This window comes from Mirounga angustirostris, unplaced genomic scaffold (genome assembly GCF_029215605.1).
Source record: "Mirounga angustirostris isolate CCGP_5_RB_7025 unplaced genomic scaffold, mMirAng1.0.hap1 SCAF_6, whole genome shotgun sequence".
Classification (NCBI taxonomy): domain Eukaryota; kingdom Metazoa; phylum Chordata; class Mammalia; order Carnivora; family Phocidae; genus Mirounga; species Mirounga angustirostris.
The window spans coordinates 36,362,253-36,384,419 of NW_026991714.1; the positions used below are offsets into that span (position 1 = coordinate 36,362,253).

Sequence of the window (22,167 nt, forward strand, 5' to 3'; positions counted from 1 at the left end):
TGAATACATCATCACAAGTAACGAAATAATAGCAAGTCTGCCAAGAGCGATGAAGGATGTTATTTATAACTTGGCTTCACACTTATTGTTAAGGTCCATGTAAGTACAACAATTCACTCCACCGTGATGTGGCTCCTGGGGAGAAGAGCATGACGGTATGTGGCAAAAATAAAATCAAGGACCTCTGAGATGTAACAAGTACTTACTACAGCTCATCCTAAACTAGTGTCAGGAAGGAGGCCCACTATGTCATCACAAACCCCACCCTCTACCTCTAACTCCCATTTGTCACTTCCAGAAATCCTCCCCATGAAGGTGACCATGACTTCCTAGGCTCGAAATGGTATATAAACCATTTTGCAACCATATGCATCTTCCTTTGCTTGTGCCTGTATGAGCTGCTTGAAGGCTGGACCCATCTTTTCCTTGCCATTGTATCCCCAGGAGCTAACACTACACCAGTACCCAATAAATATGTGTCAAATTATTTTTTAATAAATAATACATATATTATTATTTGTGAAGCTCACACATGTTTTTGCTTTTTTTAATTGAGTGATTGTTGACATATAATAAACGGCACCCTTAAAGTATACAATCTGATAAACTCTGAAATATGTATACACCCACAAAACCATCACACAGTCAAGTCAGTGAACACTTCCATCACTTCCATCACTTTCCAAAATGTTTTGTCATGTCCCTTTACACTTCTTCTTGTTCCCAAGTGATTGTTAATATTTTCTGTCACCATAGGTTAGTCTGCATTTTCAAGAATGTTCTATAAATGTAATCATACAGTATGTACTCTTTTTAAACATTTTATTTAGATATAATTCATACACCATGAAATATATCCATTTAAAGGTGTACAATTCAGTGATTTTTATTATATTTTCAGAGTTGTGCAACCATTACTATGTCTAAGTTTAGAGTATTTCCATCCCCCTCCCAAAGAAACCCCCTACCCACTCTCAGTCATTCCCCACTCCACCCCCATTCCCTAGCCCTCGGCAACAAGTAATCTGCTTTCTGTTTCTATAGGTTTGCCTACTCTGGACATCTCATATAAATTAAATCATACAATATATGAACTTCTACAACTTGCTCCTTTCATTTAACACAATGTTTTCAAGGTTCATCCATGTTGCAGCATGTTTTGTTACTTCATTCCCCTTTATTGTTGAATAAATAATGTTCAACAATATCGATAATCCACATTTCATTTATCCATTCATCAGTTCATGGTCATTTGGGTCATTTACTTCTTGGCTATTATGAATCATGCTGTTATGAAGTGTCATGAACAAGTTTTTGCATGAACATGCTTTCAGTTCTCTTGGGTAGATGCCTAGGAGTGGAATTGCTGGGTCATCTGGTAACTATGTTTAACATTTTGAGGAACTGTCTTCCAAAGCCACTGCACCTTGTTCTGTTCCCATCAGCAGTGTATGAGAGTTCCAAATATCTCCAACACCCCAACAACACTTGTTATTATCTGTCTTTTTGATTACTGCCCTCCTAAGGAGTGAGAACAGCTATCTCATCCTAGTTTGGATATGCAATTTCCTGATGGCTAATGATGTTGAGCATCTTTTCGTGTGCTTATTGGTCATTCTTATCTATTCTTTGAAGAAATGCCCACTTAAATCTTGCCTATTTCTCAGTTGGGCTGTCATTTTATTATTGCGTTGTAAGTGTTCTTTATATATTCTGGATATAAACCCTTTATCAGACAGTTCTGATTTGCAAATACTTTCGCACACCACGTGGGTTGTCTTTTCACTTTTCTTTTTTTTTTTTTTGTCTTTTCACATTCTTTTAAAATTTTTTTTTAATTTTTAATTTTTTTAATTTTTATTTTTTTAAATTTTTTTATGTAGTGTTCCATGATTCATTGCTTGCGTATAACACCCAGTGCTCCATGCAATACGTTAATACCTTAATACCCATCACCAAGCTAACCCATCCCCCCACCTCCCTCTCCTCTAAAACCCTGTTTGTTTCTCAGTCCATAGTCTCATGGTTCATCTCCCCCTCCGATTCCCCCCCTTCATTAGTGCTCACCATAGCACATACCCTCCCCAATGTCTATCACCCAGCCACCTCATCGCTCCCACCCCCCACCACTCCAGCAACCCTCAGTTTGTTTCCTGAGATTAAGAATTCCTCATATCAGTGAGATCATATACTTGTCTTTCTCTGATTGACTTATTTCGCTTAGCATAATACCCCCTTGATGGTATTTGCACATAAACATTTTTAGTTTTGAGGTAGCACAATTCATCTATATTTTTCCTTTGTACTTTTTTGCCTAGTTTCTTATACTCAGCGTAATTATTTTGAGATTCATCCATATTGTTGCATTATGAATACTTCATTCCTTTTTTTAAGGGAAAAAACATTTTTTCTGAAATAAGTATAAATTCACAGAAAGCTGCAAAGATAGTACAAAGAGATCCTGTATACCCATCACCCCACTTCCCCATTGGTTACATCTTATAGAAGTAGAGGACAATGTCAAAACCAGAAGATTTACACTGCTATGAAGTATGTGCATAACTGTGCCATTTTATCACCTGTGTATGTTCATGTAAGCAGCTCCCCATTCAGAAAACAAAACTGTCCCATCACTGTAGAAATCTCTCTTGTGCTCCCCCTTTATACCCACGCTCCCTCCGGGGAACCACGAGTCTCTTCTCTTTAATTATGCCATTTCAAAAACATTATATAAATGGAATCATGCAGTATGTGACCTTTTGAGATTGGCTTTTTACACTCAGCAAAATGCCCTTGAGATGCATCCATGTTGTTGTATCAATGGTTCAATCCATTTTGTTGATGAATACTGTCTCATTGTATGGAGAGGCCACAATAATTTCTTTCAAATGATCTTACTCAGGCTTAGCTGAAGACTGAGAGGGCAAAAAATCAGAGAGAAAGGTATGGATCTAGATGTGAGGGAAGGAAATCTTCAGTAGTCTGTCCACCAGGGCTGACTATGGCTGCCCAAGACACTGAGGACAAAGTTCCACCTGAGAAGAATTATAAATGAGGATTGGAAAGAGCACTGCCAGTTCTAGAAAAGTACCAGGGAGTGGTATCCATCTGAACAAAAGAAGTGAAATAAAAGCAAAAGTAGTCAAAGCCTGAATAATGCAGACAGCCCTTGGAAGCTCATAAATAAGCTCATACACAAGAGGGTCAAATCTCCTGCTTCCTGCAACACCGAGTGTTCTCAGAACCAGCCTCCCAGGGCCCGGGCTGGCTCCCCTGTTCCCAGCGAGTCTGACTCTAACTCGATAAGCCTCTATGGCAGTCCTGGCTCAGCTCTATTTTCTGGTCCACAATGAACCAGAGGTCATGCATGAAGAGTAAGAGATGCCTTTCTCAGGAAACTAACTTAATTTTGAGCTTAAAAATATAGTTATACCAAGTCAATACAGTAAGAATAGCTCTCTTGTCCATGGCTTAAGAACAAGACTCACATCTGAGGCACTGGTGTGCTGGTCAGACCATTAAGGCAAGGATGCCACATCTATCATTTACAACCCAGGGCTGTTCTCATGCCAGTCTGCTTCTGAGACATTCTAGAAGGTTAAAGGTCCTCAGGAGGGCCCTATTTAATTATTATTACTATTAGAAACATTATTACTATTAAAAATGGACAATCCACTCAATGCCAGTTGTCTAATTTTATATGAAGTGAGGTTATACATTTTTCATGCATATATTTTATTTATTGGTATCTCTAAATAAAGCATTATGCCTTACATACTCACAACCTAACTGGGAGAGATTACATATAAGCCCAGCTATCACTTGAATAGATAGATACTTGAGTGTGATGTGGGGAGCAAGAGAGGGAGATTGGAATGTCCCTGCTTAACAGAGCCTCACAGGGCAGATGATGCCCTGGGTGACTCTAAATGTGAATTAGTTGGGTCCCCCCACAGTAGGAAAGACCTTTCTCAATCCCAGGGCAAAATGCTGATTTGCCTAAGGGCAAGTTTCTTTCTCTTTGAGCAGTTTAGAATTAACACTGTATCATAGCAAGAGCCGTGAGACCCACTCAAAGAAAAATAAACATAGTATTCTCTGGCCCTCAATTAAAAGTTGCTGTATGGAGTTCAGGGGAAGGGTGGCAAAAATTTTTGTTTCCCTTTTTAAATTTTCATGTTTATTTGTGTATACACACACATACACATAAAGAGTTAAATGGCCAAAACATCTTTTGAATTCTTTACTCCCCTAGATATTCTTTCTTTTCACCCAATTTCCCATTCTGCAGAAGCACCCATTTTCCATTATATTAAGCTGATTGTTTTGCTATTGATCATTGATCTTCATAGTTCAAGGTCATTCTCAAATCACCATGTCCTTATATTTCAGTTTTAGGAATTATCTGTTGGCCTCTGAGAATTTAGCTCTCTCCCCCCCACTGCCCTCCAATCTCACACTCATTTCCCACACTTCTTCCCATTGTCCCATCCTCCAATGTGGTTATAGCATCATCTCGGCTAGATGATTATCTGTGCAGATATTATTGTAACTGGATGAGAGATATTCACAGCTAAGCCACATAGGATATTCAGGTCACTTTTCCTTTTTCCTATAGCTAATAATGGTGTTTTCGTTTGTTTAGTTTACTTATCACTGATTTGACTCCAAATTCTCCCACAAATAAAGTCTCTTCTTAATATATTAAAATTCGTTAGTTAGCCTATCAATTTCATTTCCATAAAGAAATCTCTCCTGAGGGCACCTGAATGGCTCAGTTGGCTAAGCATCTGACTTTTTTTTTTTTTTAAGGATTTTATTTATTTATTTGACAGAGAGAGACAGCGAGAGAGGGAACACAAGCAGGGGGAGTGGGAGAGGGAGAAGCAGGCTTCCTGCTGAGCAGGGAGCCCGATGCGGGGCTCGATCCCAGGACCCTGGGATCATGACCTGAGCCGAAGGCAGACGCTTAATGACTGAGCTACCCAGGCACCCCAAGCATTTGACTCTTGATGTCAGCTCAGGTCTTGATCTCAGGGTTGTGAGCTCAAGCCCCACATTGGGCTCCATGCTGGACATGGAGCCTACTTAAAAAAAAAAAAAAGAAAGAAAGAAAAGAAAAAAGAAATCTCTCCTGGAGGCTTCTGAACCGTTCCGTTGCCAGCTGTATGGGTGACCCTGCCCCAGCACCCTGGGAAGGAGCTTCACTTATTTGGGTTAGATCCCCTGATTCCTGTATCCCATGTCTTTCACCCTCTTGGCTTACTAGTTTTTGCTGGTAAAAGACATCTTTTTATAGTTTTCTGAGAAAGGGTATATGGGAGCAAAATTTTTGAGACTTAATGTTTACTATTACAATCAATTATTAGCTGAGCAAGGGGTAGAATTCTAGATGTGAAATCATTCCACTCGTTTCTCAATGGAAGCATGCCTCCATTGTCTTCTCTTGCTGTTGAGAAGACAAAAGCATTCAGATCCTTCATCCTTCATACTGAACCTGTTTTTTCCTCTTGAGAAACTCTTTTTCCACAACGTTCTGAAAATTCATAATGGTGTGCCTTTTGCTGTGGCTCAGTTCTCATCCATTGTGCTGGGCTTTCAATAAGTCCTTTCAATCCGGAAATTTATGGCCTACATTTCAAGGAAATTTTCTTGGGTTACTTCATTTTCTTTCTTTCTTTTTTTAAACTTGCCTCCAGCAGATTAAAGTGAAAATTAAAGGGAAAGAGAGGAGAGGAGAAGAAAGGAGAGGGGAGGGAAGAGAAGAGGGGAGGGGAGTGGGAAGGGGACAGAAGAGCAAAGGAAGTAAATATGGAGGGTGGTGACAGTGGTGGATGGGGTGAGGGAAGGATAAGCATCATAAGGACACTTTTTATTTCTAGTCAGCTTTTTTTTAATCACTTAAAATTCTTCACAGTTTCTCAAAAGGTAAAGGAGAAGAAAAATTGAGAGACTGCTATATTTTATGAACCCAAGATGGAGGAAAACCCTAGACAGAAGCAGCAAATTAGGGGCATTGGAAATGGAAGTAAAGCAGGTAGGTCAACCTTGAGGATCTTCGGTGGAACAGAGAAGAGACGTTGCAGGTGCGAGTTTGGAAATAAGAAGTATGTTTAGCTGGCCGCAGTTCCAAAGCTGCTAGTTTATTCTCTGTTTATCCTTAACCTGCTCTCCAGCTCCCGGGTCTCCTTAGCACCCCAGTCTAGAGCCAGTGGCCATACCACTCCTCCATCTCTCATCACTGTCTCTTTGGGACATCTATTCCAGCTTCCTGAAGCGAGACGGGCACTTAATCTGCCTGCTGTCAAAAGGGAGTGAAGATGTGAAGCCCCTATCCCTGTGTTAGCAGGGCCTCTCTAGGCGTCCTGGGTGACTGGCTTCTGCAGAGCTGTTAGAAACTCAGTGCATACTTTCCATAATCAGTGGGGCAAACAGACTTGTGGGCTTCTTTAGGAAGTTGGTCATTATTCACAAAATTACTCCTGTTGGAAAATGCTCCCCAACTTCTAAACAACTTTGCAGAGCATAATTTACTCCCTAAACTCAAGAAGGCTAAAGAAGAAAAAAAAAAAAAAAGCTATTTCTACAGGTATATCAAAGCTTAGAGATAAAGGACTAATGAGTCTTTTTCCTCTTTGTAATAATTTAAAAATCATTGCTCTCTGTGGGTAGTTTATGGGTTTATTCAAACTGACTTTGTTCTATACAGAATTCCAAAAGATATACTAAAACAGAATTTAAAGAAGACTCTACTCACACTATCCTTGTTTCTGACTCTTAATTCCCAGCAGAAGGTCATTAGGCCTTTGTTAGCCTTTATGACCTGGCCACTCCATTTGACAGTGATGGGAACATGCTGGTCATGGAAGATGAGTTGATATGGACAAAGCCACATTGACACCTCTGACATCTTTCTTTTCCCCTTTGATGCCAAATACAGAAAAAGACTAAAAAAGCATGGGCTCAATGATACACTGAGGGAATAAGTATTGATGCAAGAAAGAAATCAGGTAAAAACATAATCATTTTGTAAAGAGAATCCTCAAAAATGGAGGTAGGCTTTCAAAGTCACATTGGTAAAAGCTTCTCTTGGTCCCATCGTTGGTTTCCTCCAGTTTTATTGGGACATAACAGACATATAACGTTGTATTAGTTTAAGGTGTATAACACAATGATTTGATATATGTATATATTGAGAAATTATTTCATACGTTTAGTTATATAGTTAATAGTTTAGTCACATAATTAATTGGATTATTTCTTTGATGGTTTTTTCCCCCTTCATTTCTATTCTTTTTTCCCCAGATCTCCTGTTAATCAGGTGCTGGACTCCTAGATTAATCTAATTTTCCTATTTTTTTCTCCAGTTTCTTCCTATCACTTTATGGGAGATTTCTTCAAATTTTATCTTCTGTTCCTTTTGTTTGTTTGTTTAAGAGAGAGAGACAGCATGCACGTGAGGGGGAAGGGACAGAGGGAGAGGGAGAGAGAGGATCTTAAGCAGCACAAGACCAAGCCCAATGCAGGGCTCAATCTCACAACCCTGAGATCATGACCAGAGCTGAAATCAAGAGTCAGATGCTCAACCAACTGAGCCACCTGGGTGCCCCATCTTCTATTCCTTTTATTTAATTTTCATTCGATATCATACTTTTCATTTCCATCAGTTTCTTGTTCACTAAATTTTGCTTTTTAATAGCATTCTGTTCTGTTCCATTGACATTGTTTTTTATCTTCTGAGGATATCAATAATAGATATATTTTTAAGTTTTATTATCCCTGCTTGGTCTTTATTTCCTCATTTATTTGTGTTTGCCTGCCTTTCAGATTAAAAATATATGGTAATCCTTAGATGCCTGCTCATATTTAAGAGTGGGACCCTTGTGTGTATGAGTGGGGGTTGTCAACTATGAGAATTCACTGTAGGGTGACCTGGCTGGTGTTTGTGTTGAAGAAACTATGGTGCCATCAACTTTAGGATTGTCCTTTTGGACTTCTCTGAGTTCCTAGAGAAGTCCTCAGTCTCCTGTCTGGAGAAGGATATTTGGGGGTCTAGATGCTTCTTTTTTTTAAAGAATTCTGGTTCTGTGTTCTAAAGAAATATTGTAGAAATTCTTAATTTGGATCTATTTATTAGGAAGAGTTTCAGTTTTCTTTGGCTGCCAGTGTGTTATCCTTCTTTACCATAAAACCTAGGATAAGATTTCTGTTCACATATGATCCTCTTAGACTCTTTCATATTTGGAAAATTAAAATCTTTCTTTGGGGGGAAATTTGTGGTTATTGTGCCATAACAGATCATGTATTAACTTGTAGATTCAGTGGTTTGATTCTGTTTAGTCACTTGCTTATGTTTCCAGAAGGATTTCTTGTATTGATGAAAATAAAGATGGTTGGGGAGGAGGGATATTTTTGTTCTTGATGTACCCTGTTTTTGTTTTTTTTTTTAAGATTTTATTTATTTATTTGAGAGAGAGAGAGAATGAGAGAGAGAGCATGAGGTGGGGAGGGTCAGAGGGAGAAGCAGACTCCCCGCAGAGCAGGGAGCCTGATGCGGGACTCGATCCAGGGACTCCAGAATCATGACCTGAGCCGAAGGCAGTCGCTTAACCAACTGAGCCACCCAGGCGCCCGATGTACCCTGTTTTAAAACTAGAAATCTGTCCTGTGGCATGCAAAAGAAAGCGAATTATTTTTAAAAGAAAAAAATGCTTTTTTTTTTTTTTAAGAGAGAGAGAGAGCATGAGCAAGCAGGGAGGAAGGGTGGAGGGCAGAGAGAATCTTAGACGCCACGCCTAGTATGGAGCCTGATGTGGGGTTCAATCTCATGACCCTGAGATCATTACCTTAGCCAAAATCAAGTCAGACGCTTAACTAACTGAGCCACTCAGGCGCCCCTGGGAGGGGTCTAAATGCTTCTTAAGCAAACTTTCAACCCGCCCTATTCTTAGCCCACCCTTCACCCTCCCTTCTAATGGCACTGTTGTCATAATGCCTGAATCTTTGGGGAAGTTCTGCTGTAAATCAAATTATTGTTTAGATTTCCCTTCTGTCACCTTATAGTTCAGCTTTCTTTGGTCTGCCAAGTCAATCGCTGCTTTCTAGCTTTCCAATTTGTGTTACTCACCTCTCGTGCTCTTTGTCCTAATGCATTAATGCTCTAAAAGGACCTTTCCTTTGTTGTTGCTTTAGTAGGGTTTCAGGAGTGATCAGATACAAATGTGTGTGTTCAGTCAGCCATGTTTACTGACAGCCATATTAATGGTTTGCAAAGGCAATTAGGAATTGCTGGCTCTGGCCCAAGGTGACCCCCACACAAAATTGAAAAACAGTTTCCATATCTTCAAAGCCAAGATCTCAGAGCAATGTGGTAATCATAAAAAATAACACAACCTAAAGGTGGGTACCATCAATACTTGGTAAAAAAAAGAAAATGAAGTCCAATATCAGAGAAACAGCATGCAGAGAGGCCAGAACCAGGATCTCTCTAACTCCAAGGCCATACTCCACTAAATCACCTACTCCCAAGTTTCAGTGTGTGTCAGAATCCCCTGGAGGACATTTGACACAGTTCTGGGCCGTTAACCCCAGAGTTCCTAATTCGGTAGGTCTTGGGTGGGCCCTAGAGAATGGATATCTCTAACAAGTTCCCAGATGATACTTTACTGCTGGGAACTCTGAGAAGCATGGTACTATGATTTTCTATCCTCTTTCACAATTCATGTTTTATTTCAGACTATGTTGTCAAACTCTATGAACATAAATGTTGGTTTTGATTTGTTCTTTATGGTCAAGGCCCATTACATTATTCACCAATTTCTTTTTTTAGAGTAGGTTTAGACAGATGAAAAGGAGAGAGTTGCTTTTCTATAAAAAGCCCATTTCCAGGATATGGACTATAATACTTACCCCCTCCCCCTCCTCCTTCCTTTTCCCCTCCCTGTTCCCCACTTCAACTCTACTCCCACCCTGGCTATCCTGCCACCCCCATACCTCATAGACGCCAACAGGAAAAACCAAGGAAGCAGAAGCCCTTTCCAAACCCTGCTTTTGAACCAGATAATGTCTCAAATTATATATCTATTAAGATTATGCCTTACTGCTGCTTATTTTGTTTTAAATTTAATTTAATTTTATTATGTTATGTTAGTCACCATACAATACACCATTAGTTTTTGATGTAGTGATCCATGATTCATTTTTTTCGTATAACACCCAGTGCTCCATGCAGTACGTGCCCTCCTTAATACCCATCACCAGGCTAACCCATCCCCCCACCTCCCTCCCCTCTAAAACCCTCAGTTTGTTTCTCAGAGTCCATAGTCTCTCATGGTTCATGTCCCCCTCCGATTTCTCCCCCTTCATTGTTCCCTTCTTTCTCCTAATGTCCTCCATGTTATTCCTTATGTTCCACAAATAAGTGAAACCATATGATAATTGACTTTCGCTGCTTGACTTATTTCACTTAGCATAATCCCTTCCAGTTCCATCCATGTCGATGCAAATGGTGGGTATTCATCCTTTCTGATGGCTGAGTAATATTCCATTGTATATATGGACCACATCTTCTTTATCCATTCATCTGTTGAAGGGCATCTCGGCTCTTTCCACAGTTTGGCTATTGCGGACATTGCTGCTATGAACATTGGGATGCATATGGCCCTCCTTTTCACTACATCTGTGTCTTTGGGGTAAATACCCAGTAGTGCAATTGCTGGGTCACAGGGTAGCTCTATTTTTAATTTTCTGAGGAACCTCCACACTGTTTTCCAAAGTGGCTGTACCAACTTGCATTCCCACCAACAGTGTAAGAGGGTCCCCTTTCTCCACAACCTCTCCAACATTTGTTGTTTCTTGCCTTGTCAATTTTTGCCATTCTAACTGGTGTTAAGGTGGTTTCTCAATGTGGTTTTGATTTGAATTTCCCTGATGCCTAATGATGATTGAACATTTTTTCATGTGTCTGTTAGCCATTTGTATGTCATCTTCAGAGAAGTGTCTGTTCATGTCTTCTGCCCATTTTTTGAGTTGATTATTTGTTTTTTGGGTGTTGAGTTTGAGAAGTTCTTTATAGATCTTAGATACCAGCCCTTTATCTGTAGTGTCATTTGCAAATATCTTCTCCCATTCTGTGGGTTGCCTCTTTGTTTTGTTGACTGTTTCCTTTGCTGTGCAGAAGCTTTTTATCTTGATGAAGTCCCAAAAGTTCATTTTTGCTTTTGTTTCACTAGCCTTTGGAGATGTATCTTGAAAGAAGTTGTTGTGGCCGATGTCAAAGAGGTTACTGCCTATGTTCTCCTCTAGGATTGATGGATTCCTGTCTCACATTGAGGTCTTTCATCCATTTTGAGTTTATCTTTGTGTATTGTGTTAGAGAATGGTCGAGTTTTAATCTTCTGTATATAGCTGTCCAATTTTCCCAGCACCATTTATTGAAGAGACTTTTTTCCATTGGATATTTTTTCCTCCTTTATCGAAGATTATTTGACCACAGAGTTGAGGGTCCATATCTGGGCTCTCTATTCTGTTCCATTGGTCTATATGTCTGTTTTTGCACCAGTACCATGCTGTCTTGGTGATCACTAGAAGTTGGTTCTTTGAAAGAATTAATAAGATTGATAAACCAATGGCCAGACTTATCCAAAAGAAAAGAGAAAGGACCCAAATTAATAAAATTATGAATGAAAGGGGAGAGATCACGACTAACACCAAGGAAATAGAAACAATTATTAGAAATTATTATCAACAACTATATGCAAATAAATTAAGCAACCTGGAAGAAATGGATGCCTTCTGGAAACCTATAAACTGCCAAGACTGAAACAGGAAGAAATTGACAACCTGAATAGGCCAATAACCAGTAATGAGATTGAAGCAGTGATCAAAAACCTCCCAAAAAACAAGAGTCCAGAGCCTGATAGATTCCCTGGGGAATTCTACCAAACATTCAAAGAAGAAATAATACCTATTCTCCTGAAGCTGTTTTAAAAAATAGAAACCGAAGGAAAGCTTCCAGACTCATTCTATGAGGCCAGCATTACCTTAATCCCCAAACCAGGCAAAGATCCCAACAAAAAGGAGAATTTCAGACTGATATCCCTGATGAATATGGATTCCAAAATCCTCACCAAAATCCTAGCCAATAGGATCCAACAATACATTAAAAGGATCATCCACCACAACGAAGTGGGATTTATCCCTGGGATGCAAGGGTGGTTCAGCATTCGCAAATCAATCAATGTGATAGAACACATTAATAAGAGGAGACAGAAGAACCATATGGTCATCTCAATTAATGCAGAAAAAGCATTTGACAAAATACAGCATTCTTTCCTGATTAAAATTCTTCAGAGTATAGGGATAGAGGGAACATTCCTCAAGTTCATAAAATCCATCTATGAAAACCCCACAGTGAATATCATCCTTAGTGGGGAAAAGCTGAGAGCCTTTCCCTTAAGATCAGGAACACGACAAGGATGCCCACTCTCACCACTATTGTTCAACATAGTACTAGAAATCCTAGCAACAGCAATCAGACAACAAAAAGAAATAAAAGGTATTCAAATTGGCAAAGAAGTCCAACTCTCTCTTTTCGCAGACGACATGATACTTTATGTGGAAAACCCAAAAGACTCCACCCGCAAATTACTAGAACTCATCCAGCAATTCAGTAATGTGGCAGGATACAAAATCAATGCACAGAAATCAGTTGCCTCTGTATCTCGAAAGAGAAATTAGAGAAATGATTCCATTTACAATAGCACAAAAAAACCATAAGATACCTCAGAATAAACCTAACCAAAGAGATAAAGGATCTATATTCTAGGAATTACAGAACACTCATGAAAGAAATTGAAGAAGACGCAAAAAGATGGAAAAACATTCCATGCTCATGGATCGGAAGAATAAACATTGTTAAAATGTCTATGCTACCCAGAGCAATCTATACCTTCAACGTCATCCTGATCAAAATTCCAATGACATATTTCAAAGTACTGGAACAAACAATCCTAAAATCTGTATGGAATCAGAAAAGATCCCAAATCGCCAAGGAAATGTTGAAAAAGAAAAACTTGTGCTTATTTTAATGAGACTTAATTTCTTCATTTTTTGAAGAGAAAAAGAAAAAAGATTCTTGTTATATGAATTTCCCTTACAATAATATCACCAGTCTTATGATCCTTAATTCCCCATTAGCCAGCCATCTGATTAGGATGAACTGCTCATTAAGTCATGTGGCTGCACTGGTGGGTTGGGGGTAAAAGTCATTAACACACACAACATTGGCATTCAGAGCTCAAAGCAGCCCAGAGACATCCTTTCACTTCCAAGACATTAATGAGATAGAGCAAGTAGAATCTAAAAAGCCAGAGAAGGAGCTCAGAAATGGAATCTTCTGCTTTCTAGGTCAAGCACAGCCCAGCAAATCCTGAGAGGTGAATTCAGTGACTTCGGCACCCACAGTATTATCTGATAAGGACAGGAAGATGGGGTCTTCTGAGTTATACCCTCTTGACTTCAAGTTCTGGCTCAACCACTTAGAGCTGTGTGGCCAGAGGCAAATTACTTTGCTGCTTTTTCCCTCCATTTCTGTCAGTCTGCCAAAAAAAGTATCACCTGCTCACTTCCCTGGGTTGTTGGGGGAACGAGATGCTGTGTGAAAGTACCCAGAGTACTCAGTTGGAACAAAGAGATCTTCAATGTTATCATCTCTTTCAGCTATTGTCCTGGAGTCAAATGTCAAAACACACACATCAGTGGGCATTTCACTAAGACAGCCACCTGGAACAGGAGCCTGAATGGCAACTATTATCTTTTTGCTGCATAGATAGACTCAAAATTTATCATAACAGGAAAATCCTGCAGTCCAGAGAGAGGTTTTAAACCAAGCTCATCCTGCAAAAACTGGGGCCTGCAAAGGAATCTCTAAAATCCATAAAGGCTAAGAACTTTGACACATCAGCTGAAATACTGACTATGTGGTGATTCTGAATGAAGCTACTCCTAGATTGGGAAGGACTGAAGAATAAATGGAAGCATGCAAGAAGGCAGAGGGGACTTAATTCCTTGTTCCGTGTCATCTGGCCCACATGACCGCAACACATCTCATTTTGTTCATGTAGTATTTTTGGTCTTTGCTGCTGCAAGTGCTCGTGCTTATCGTGATGTGATAATGATGAGTGGGTGTGAGGATAATGTTTATATTGGCATGGTAACTGGCAACTAACTTCTAAAATCTTATTTCTTGTGTCTTGAAATCCATAGCTATGGATCTATCTCATTGTCTGGAAAGAAATGAGTAGTAACAAGGGGAAGATAAAAAAGTAACTACTAGGTGTCATGCTATGGTAGATCAACACAGAGTAGGAGAACTCTGTACTTTGGAAACAAAAAGTTACAATTTGGAAACGTGATTTCACTACCAACCCCAGGATAATCATTCCTCCTTTTTAAATATCTTCATATAGACTAGAGTTAATAATTACCTTATAGTTTTTATTTTTTAGTAAGTGGGATAATGTATATAAAATGCTTATCAGAGTACCTGGTACATAATAAAATGCTCAATAAATATAACAATAATTAACAGCAGGGTGGTTAAGGACCATCTCTAGAGTCATCATTCCTGGAAACATTCCTTCACTAACTTAGATCATCTGATGTCTTAATTCAACAAACATTAGCTGAATACTCAGGGATGTCATGTGCTATGCTGGGAAGCAACATGGTGTAGTGAAAATAACTTGGTCCCGGAAAGGAAAGAACCCTATTGGCCCTGCCACTGTCAGGGAGCAAGAATTTCTGTCCCCTTCAAGGGTTCTTTCTAGCTGGACTAAGAATCAAATTGACATGAGACAGATTAACAAGAGAAAATCAAATTCAATAGCATATATACAGGGAATCCACCCAGACACGGCAATTCCAAAGACAGGTAAAATGAGGTCTGTATGTCATCCTGAACTAAGAAGACGGGCAGGCGTCTGGGACTTCAGAGGAAAGGAAAGCACTTCACAGGGCAGTAAGAAGAGCAGATATTTGGTATGTTTGCCCTGCCATACAGATGGGTCACTCAGATAAAATTTACCTCTACTAATAACCCTTATTCTGAGATTCTTCTATGGAGTTAAGGGAAGGGCAAGAGTTTCTCTTGAGCCCATAGGGTGTTGATCGTCATCAGCTCAACATAATCTTCATGCCAAAGTGGCTCATCTTCGGGCGTCCTGCCCTTGGCCCCTACACCACGAATTCAAGTCATAAGAGCCTCAGTTTCCTCATTTATGAGAGAAAGAACACAATCTCCACCTCTCAGGATTTCTGTGAAGATTCAATGAATTAACATGATGAATGCTAACCACAGTGCTGGCATGGGATAGATCCAAAATAAATCTTAGTTTTCTTTCTTGACCCACCCAGTGTTAACATCCCTCCATTCAACACCGTGAGACTCAGGTGCCCTCAACCATTGGCTTTGAGCGGGTACCTCCTACTGTGGTATGTAGGCTTGTGCTTTTCTTGAAACAGAAGACTTTCTGGAGTGCAGGAAATATGGTGGTCATTTCAGGGACATCTTTCTTCCTCTGCATTCAGTGGATGCTCAGTAAGTGCTGTTCGCTAAGTGTTGAAGAGACTGTCCCAAAGAGAGAGTTCAGGTTCAACTGTACAAGGTTTACAATGTGGGTGGGCTTTTTCCACACCCCATAACCATTTCTCCGACACCCGCTGGGTGTCCTACAATTCAACTCCATTCTGAGACCCTCTGCCAGAGGCAGCAGCAGATTCCATAGGTTCAGGGCTCAGCCCCACAAGACTGCCCCCACTTAAGATGCCATTTCCAAGTCCAGATGGCTACTTGTACTTTCTAAGATGGTTCCCATGAACCCCTCCTTGGGTTCAATTAATTTGCTAGAGGAGCTCACAGAACTCAGGAAACCTGTTTACTCACTAGATTCCTGGGTGATTACAAAGGATATTAAAGGATAGGAGTCAATAGCCAGATGAAGAGATACACAGGACAAGGCCCTGAACAAAGGAGTGTCTGTCCTCCTGGAGTTTGGGGCCTGGCATGGCACTTGGAAGCATTCTGGTTCACCAACCTGGAAGCTCTCCATACCCCCCCCTTTTGGGTTCTTATGGAGGCTTTGTTACATAGGCATGACAATTGATTAAATTATTGGCCATTGGTGAATGGAATTCCCTCTTCCCTCCCAGGAGGCTGGGGGTGGGGGAGGAGGGGGGGCCTGAAAGTTCCAACCCTCTAGTCACATGATTGGCTCTCCTGGTAACCAGCCCAGATCCTCAGGTACCTCCAAAAGTCACTTCATTCATACAACAAGAGACACCTTTATGGCTGTCGGCACAGGAAATTCCAAGGGTTTTAGGAGCTCTGTGCCAGAAACAGGGAGGAAAACCAAACATATATTTACTATTACAAATCATAATATCACACAAAGGCTTCACAACGTGGTCTCAAACCAGGAACATCACTTGCTTGGGCAGTTGGTAGAAATGCAAATTCTCACGCCCACTCCAAAGCTACTGGATCCAAATCTCTGGGGGTGAGACCCAGGAATTTGTATTTCTTCAAACTCTCCAGGTGATTTTGAGGCATCTTCAAGTTTGAGAAACACTGCTTTATACCACAGGGATCCCCACTATTTCCCTAATAAGTTGTAAGTATAATGCTCTATTCCAAGGGAGGAGGATGGTTGGAGGGGGAGAAATACTGGGCCATATTGAGGAAGCAGGACAAGGCCAAGAAGGCAGCTAACCTTACCCTACTAGACAGAACAATGACAGTGAAGCCAGGAGACAATGAGGGAATGATCCCACAGGTCAGTCGTACCTTGATGCAGGGGACACTGCTACGAATGACTCGCTCCACTCCAAACGTCCTACCGGCATTGTGTTCTCATTCCTCCGCAAGCTGGACAGCTATTGCCCTGAGCACAGAAAGTGCCCCCGAAATCAGGGAATATAAAACACTCATACATTCCCTACTTTATAACAAGAAAAGCCTGAAAACTCTCACTTAATATCTTGCTAAGAATAGCCCAAATTCCCATACCACGCTGAAACTCTGCTGTGTTGGTGAATGTCACTTAACAAGCAAAATTCTTACAGGGGAGACAGAAGGTTATTTTCAGCTATTTCTCATCTGTCGAATAAGACAACAGCTCCCACTCCACGGTAACCCATTAACCAGGCAGTCTGTGCCACCTCATTTCAACCAGTGTTTTAATAGCACTACAGATAAAAGCACAGCAATTTCCACAGGCAATTACCTCTGCAAATGAATCAAGAAGGTCAGACACAGGTTGGAAAGGTCTCCAAATAATTTGCTACTTTCACTTATTTTGTGCTTGCTGAGTTTCTGATTGCAAAGAGACAAACACTTAGTTACAGTTCTACCTGGCTAAAAAGGTAGACTGGCTTGCAGGTTTTCCAACCTAGGTCTTACTTGACATCATAATGAGAGTCCTAAGTTTATATTTCGCCAATATGAGTCATCAAAGAGAATCTAATTAACAAAGCCACTTAAAATGACACATAATTTTTAAAGCCATTTAAACAGGTATGTTAACTTTAACTGGGTGCATTTTCCCATATAGTTATAACTCCTAAAGTTATAAGCTCTCAGAAAGTTCAAATTTTGTTTTTTCTTCTACATCTCAAAACAACTACAAAAAAGAAATTTTTTTTTCTAAAGGCACTACCATCACCATGGTGAATTAAATTGGAACAGCACAATGATTGCACAAAATGTCTTTTAAAGAAATACCTCTTCCAATAGAATAGTAATAGAAAGAAATTAAAATCACTTTCTCCCCTGTTGACAACTCTGATCTTGGCACTTCAGTGTCTGGTGATTTTCCTCCTTGAACGACCCGCAGTGTTCGTTTTTCAAAGACAGTGCTAGAATTATATGGTTGCTAAGTGACACCTTAGGTCATAGTGCATCTCTCCACATTGCCTCCAAAGTAATAATTACCCCCGAATAATCATGCCCTACCCAGCTTTCTACTACATAAGATGCCGAGGAGTAGAGCGAATCATAAACTCTCATACTGGACAGAGCTTTCCTTCTTTCGTGAGTCAGTGGTCCTCATCCTGACTCTGCTGTCCATCAGCTGTAAGCCAAGTGACTTCACCCCTTTGTGCCCAGGAGGCCCAAATATTTGTTTAAAAAAGGAATAAAAACAGTGATAATAACAAATGGAACTTGTACAGCTTTTAGGATGTGCAAATCACTGTTCTAATCATTTTGAATACACGATTTATTTATCTTAATGGTAGATACCATTATTATCTTCCTCTTACTGATGCATCTGAGTCAAGAGTGTTTAAGTGACTTGCCCAGAGTCACACAGCTGGTAAGTGGCAGATGGAGGATTCACATGCAGGCAGGCTGACTTGGGAGCCCGCCCCACCACGGCACCAGACGCCTCTCTCTCTCTCTTTTTTTTTCTAATTTAATTTTATTTTGTTATGTTAATCACTGTACATCACGCCAGCCAGACGCCTCTCTTAAACACACGTCTACTGTGTGCCAGCTACTGCTTCAGCGCCCCAAATGCACTGACTCATTTAAATCTCTTAACAGCCCTATGAGGAAGGGACAAGCGTGAGCCTTATTTGCAGATGGGCCACAGAGAGGTTAAGCAACTTGGCTAAGGTCACCCAGCCTTTTTTTTTTTTTTTGTCGTTCAGGTTTTATTTCAACATCATAAACTGAACTCTGCAATCCAGCTAGACCTGGGGATAAGGAACCATGGAGCCCGCAGAACTGCAGCGAAAGCACAGAGATTCTGGGGTATTTCGAGCAGGTGGGGGTGGAGGAGTGCTCTCCTGAGTTACAGAAGGAATGGTCTGGTGGTTAAGGTAAAACACAAGTCAGATTTATTAGATCTGTCCACAGTCAGCCATGGTGATCTTCTTGCTGGTCTGCCGTTCCTGGACCCAAAGCGCTCCATGGCCTCCACGATGTTCATGCCCTCTTTGACTTTGCCAAAGACCACATGCTTGCCATCCAACTGCTCGGTCTCAGCAGTGCAGATGAAGAACTGGGAACCGTTTGTGTTGGACCCAGCGTTGGCCATGGACAGGATGCCAGGACCCGTGTGCTTCAGGATGAAATTCTCATCATCAAACTTCTCCCCATAGATGGACTTGCCTCCAGTGCCGTTATGGCGTGTGAAGTTCCCACCCTGGCACATAAATCCCGGAATAATCCTGTGAAAGCAGAAATCCTTTCTCCCCAGTGCTCAGGGCACGGATTCAAACCCAGCCCATGCCTTGAACATTTATACCACGGTTTCTCAGCCTCATCACCGTTGATATTTTGGGCCAGCTAATTCTTTGCTGTGGGAAACTTTTTTTTTTTTATGTTAAGATTTGATTTACAAGCCTTCTTTGTTGTACAGAAAGTAAAAATGCTGTTACAGTCTTGATGTAACTAGCAGCCACTGACGGCTGACTCACCAACCACAATGTCCCATGCTCATCAAGAGTCTTACACGAGAACCTAACAGCACTTACAATTTTGTTGGAGTGAAGTCCCCAAGCTGATGGTGGATTTTGAAGAGGGACCAAATGGAGAAAGGCAGAATGTCACAGGAACTATTCTTTGGCTCTCTGGGTGGGTGGTGTCCTGTGGTTGGTATCACAGATACCTTTTATTACTATTATTACCTTTATTACTATTATTATTTAAACTGCTACCAGTGAGCAGTCCAACTGATACTGAGCAGTCTTTTCTCTGCAGGTTATTTTGGTCTTAATCATCAATTTTTCTCCTTCATCATCAATTTTTCTTTTCCTCTTTTACCTTCCCACTTTCTTACTTTTCTTCCTCTTCTTCCTCTTCATCCCCTTATCTTCATCACCTTGTCCATCGTGTGCAAATTCTTCTTCCACCCCACTGACTTCACCTTCATCCTTCCCCCTTTCACACCTTCTTCTTCCTCTTCATCTTCTTGGTTATCAAACTCCTCCTCCTCCTCACCATCCTCATCCTCATTTTCTCCCTCGCCTGGTTCTTCTGGGTGCACACCATTCACCTGGGCATCTGAACCAGGGGCTTCTTGATCCTCTTGGCCCTAGCCATCCAGGTAGGTCAGCCCGGGAAGACGCTCTCTCCACAGTCATTCAGACTAGTAACCTCACAGTTAAACAGGTCCAGGCTTTTCAGACATTCCTACTTTTTTCAAAGATTCCAAGGTGCTGATATTTTGCAGTAGAATGCACTGAAGTTCAGATATGTGAGATTTGAAAGGTTTTCTGCTAACCTGTCGAGAACTCCAAAGATGCTATTGTCACCGAGCTCAAGCTTTTTCAATGTAGGTAGCTGGGGGAGATGTGAAACTGAGATCAAGCCTGCATTTATGAAATTGAGCAACTCTAAGTTCACAAATTCAGTGTTCAGTCCGCAATTTTCCCATCATTTGATCTGCAGTTGTCCGGGACAAGTTTTCCAACAGCGGCCGGAGTCGGGTTCCTCAGCCCCTGGTGGAGCTTCCTCTTCACGTCCATGGTTCCCTCTTCCCCGCTCTTCAGACTTCACTTTCCACGGAGGGGCGGAGGGGTGACGGCAACCGGGCCTGCGCGCGGAGGGCCCTCGGACGGTCCGGGCGGCGGGCAGGCGAGCGGAGTCCCTGGAGCCAAGTGACGGGAGCGCAGCGCTGGTCTCACTACCGCCGCCCCCGGCCGCGGGCCGCACTGCGCAGATATGTGGGGGCAGCTCGGCTGGCTGGGCTTGACAGGCTGCTGCCTTCCCTTGAATAAATAAATCTGCCAAATGAGGGAGTCAGACAAGAAAAAGGACTGCATGGGATCTAAAGTCCTTCTGATCTCCAAGAAATGACTATGATTATGAATTATGATTACGGAATTAGATAGAAAAATTGAAGTGAATGATCATACACCAGGTCTATTCACGATGATAAAAACTTGGCCTTTCTCATCTTCTTAGATAGATAATTTTCAGCCTAATGGTGATGTCCATAATTGACTTTAAGGGCTTCTTATAAACCCAGATAACTGTCTCCCGCAAAGATTTTGATCAGGTAGAAATAATTTTCTTGCCATAACCCACACCATGAGTCTCAGCTGCTTCCCTCCCAGTAAATCTGACACATCATAGCAGTCTGAGCTCTGGAGTCACGCTGAATGAAGGGTTAAATACTAGCTCTGCTACTTACTTGCTGTGTGACTTTGGGCAAAGCACTTGATCTCTCTGAGCTCCATTTTCCCCATCTGTACAAATAGGGGATAATACCATCCTCGGGGAGGATTAAACATGATGATCTAGAGGAAGTGCTCCAATGTAGTACATGCTCAACACATGTCAGTTGTTGCTATGTTATTATTATTCAAGATCCAACTCAAAACAAAACATAACTCTTCCAGAAGCCTCCCAGAACTATCACATCTAACTACCCCCCACTTCTGCTCCTCAGTGTAACTCATGTGTGACATCAACAATCCCCAGATGGGTCCTATGTACCTGGAACCATCATGACCATGATTCTCAATCAGGGGGCATATTACAATTATCAAAATAGCTTTTTTTTAAATTATATTTTCCTGGGTTTAGTTATACTCAGGGGTGAAGAGGGGTGAGAAGAGGGTGAGCAAGTAGATTTTTTAAAACTCCCCATGATTCTTATAGGCACCATTATCTCATCCCCATCGGTGAGCCCCTAAATTATCTGCGAGTAACCACTGGATGCCTTTTTTTTTTTTTTAAAGATTTTATTCATTCATTTGAGACACAGAGATACAGAGAGAGAGCATGAGCAGTGGGAGAGGCAGAGGGAGAGGGAGAAGCAGACTCCCGGCTGAGCCAGGAGCCCGATGTGGGGCTCGATCCCAGGACCCTGGGATCATGACCTGAGCTGAAGGCAGACGCTTAACCATCTGAGCCACCCAGGCGCCCCTGGATGCCTTTTTTTAAAAAAGTCTGGTTATGTTCAACTATTCTAAAAATGTTTAAGGAAAGGAATATGATGCCTTTATGAAACAGATTATAAAAGAACAAGCTTAGCCAAGAAGCACTTAATGCTAACCGGGTACTGATGATTTAAAAAAATAAAAGAGGGGGTGTAGTTAATTGAAGAAACTAGTAACTTTTGAACTTTTGGTAGTTGAAAAGAAATAATCATAGGCTAG

The 22,167-nt window shown here is 41.1% G+C and overlaps 1 protein-coding gene and 2 pseudogenes across 2 annotated transcripts in view; all 3 read right to left on the reverse strand.

Annotated features, from left to right (window-relative positions):
• Window positions 1-22,167, reverse strand: part of KCNH1 (potassium voltage-gated channel subfamily H member 1) — a 370,040-nt gene that overhangs the window by 117,801 nt on the left and 230,072 nt on the right. The window lies entirely within an intron of this gene.
• On the reverse strand, window positions 18,901-19,270 carry LOC123846094 (peptidyl-prolyl cis-trans isomerase A-like; annotated as a pseudogene).
• Window positions 19,708-20,734, reverse strand: LOC135364666 (acidic leucine-rich nuclear phosphoprotein 32 family member B-like; annotated as a pseudogene).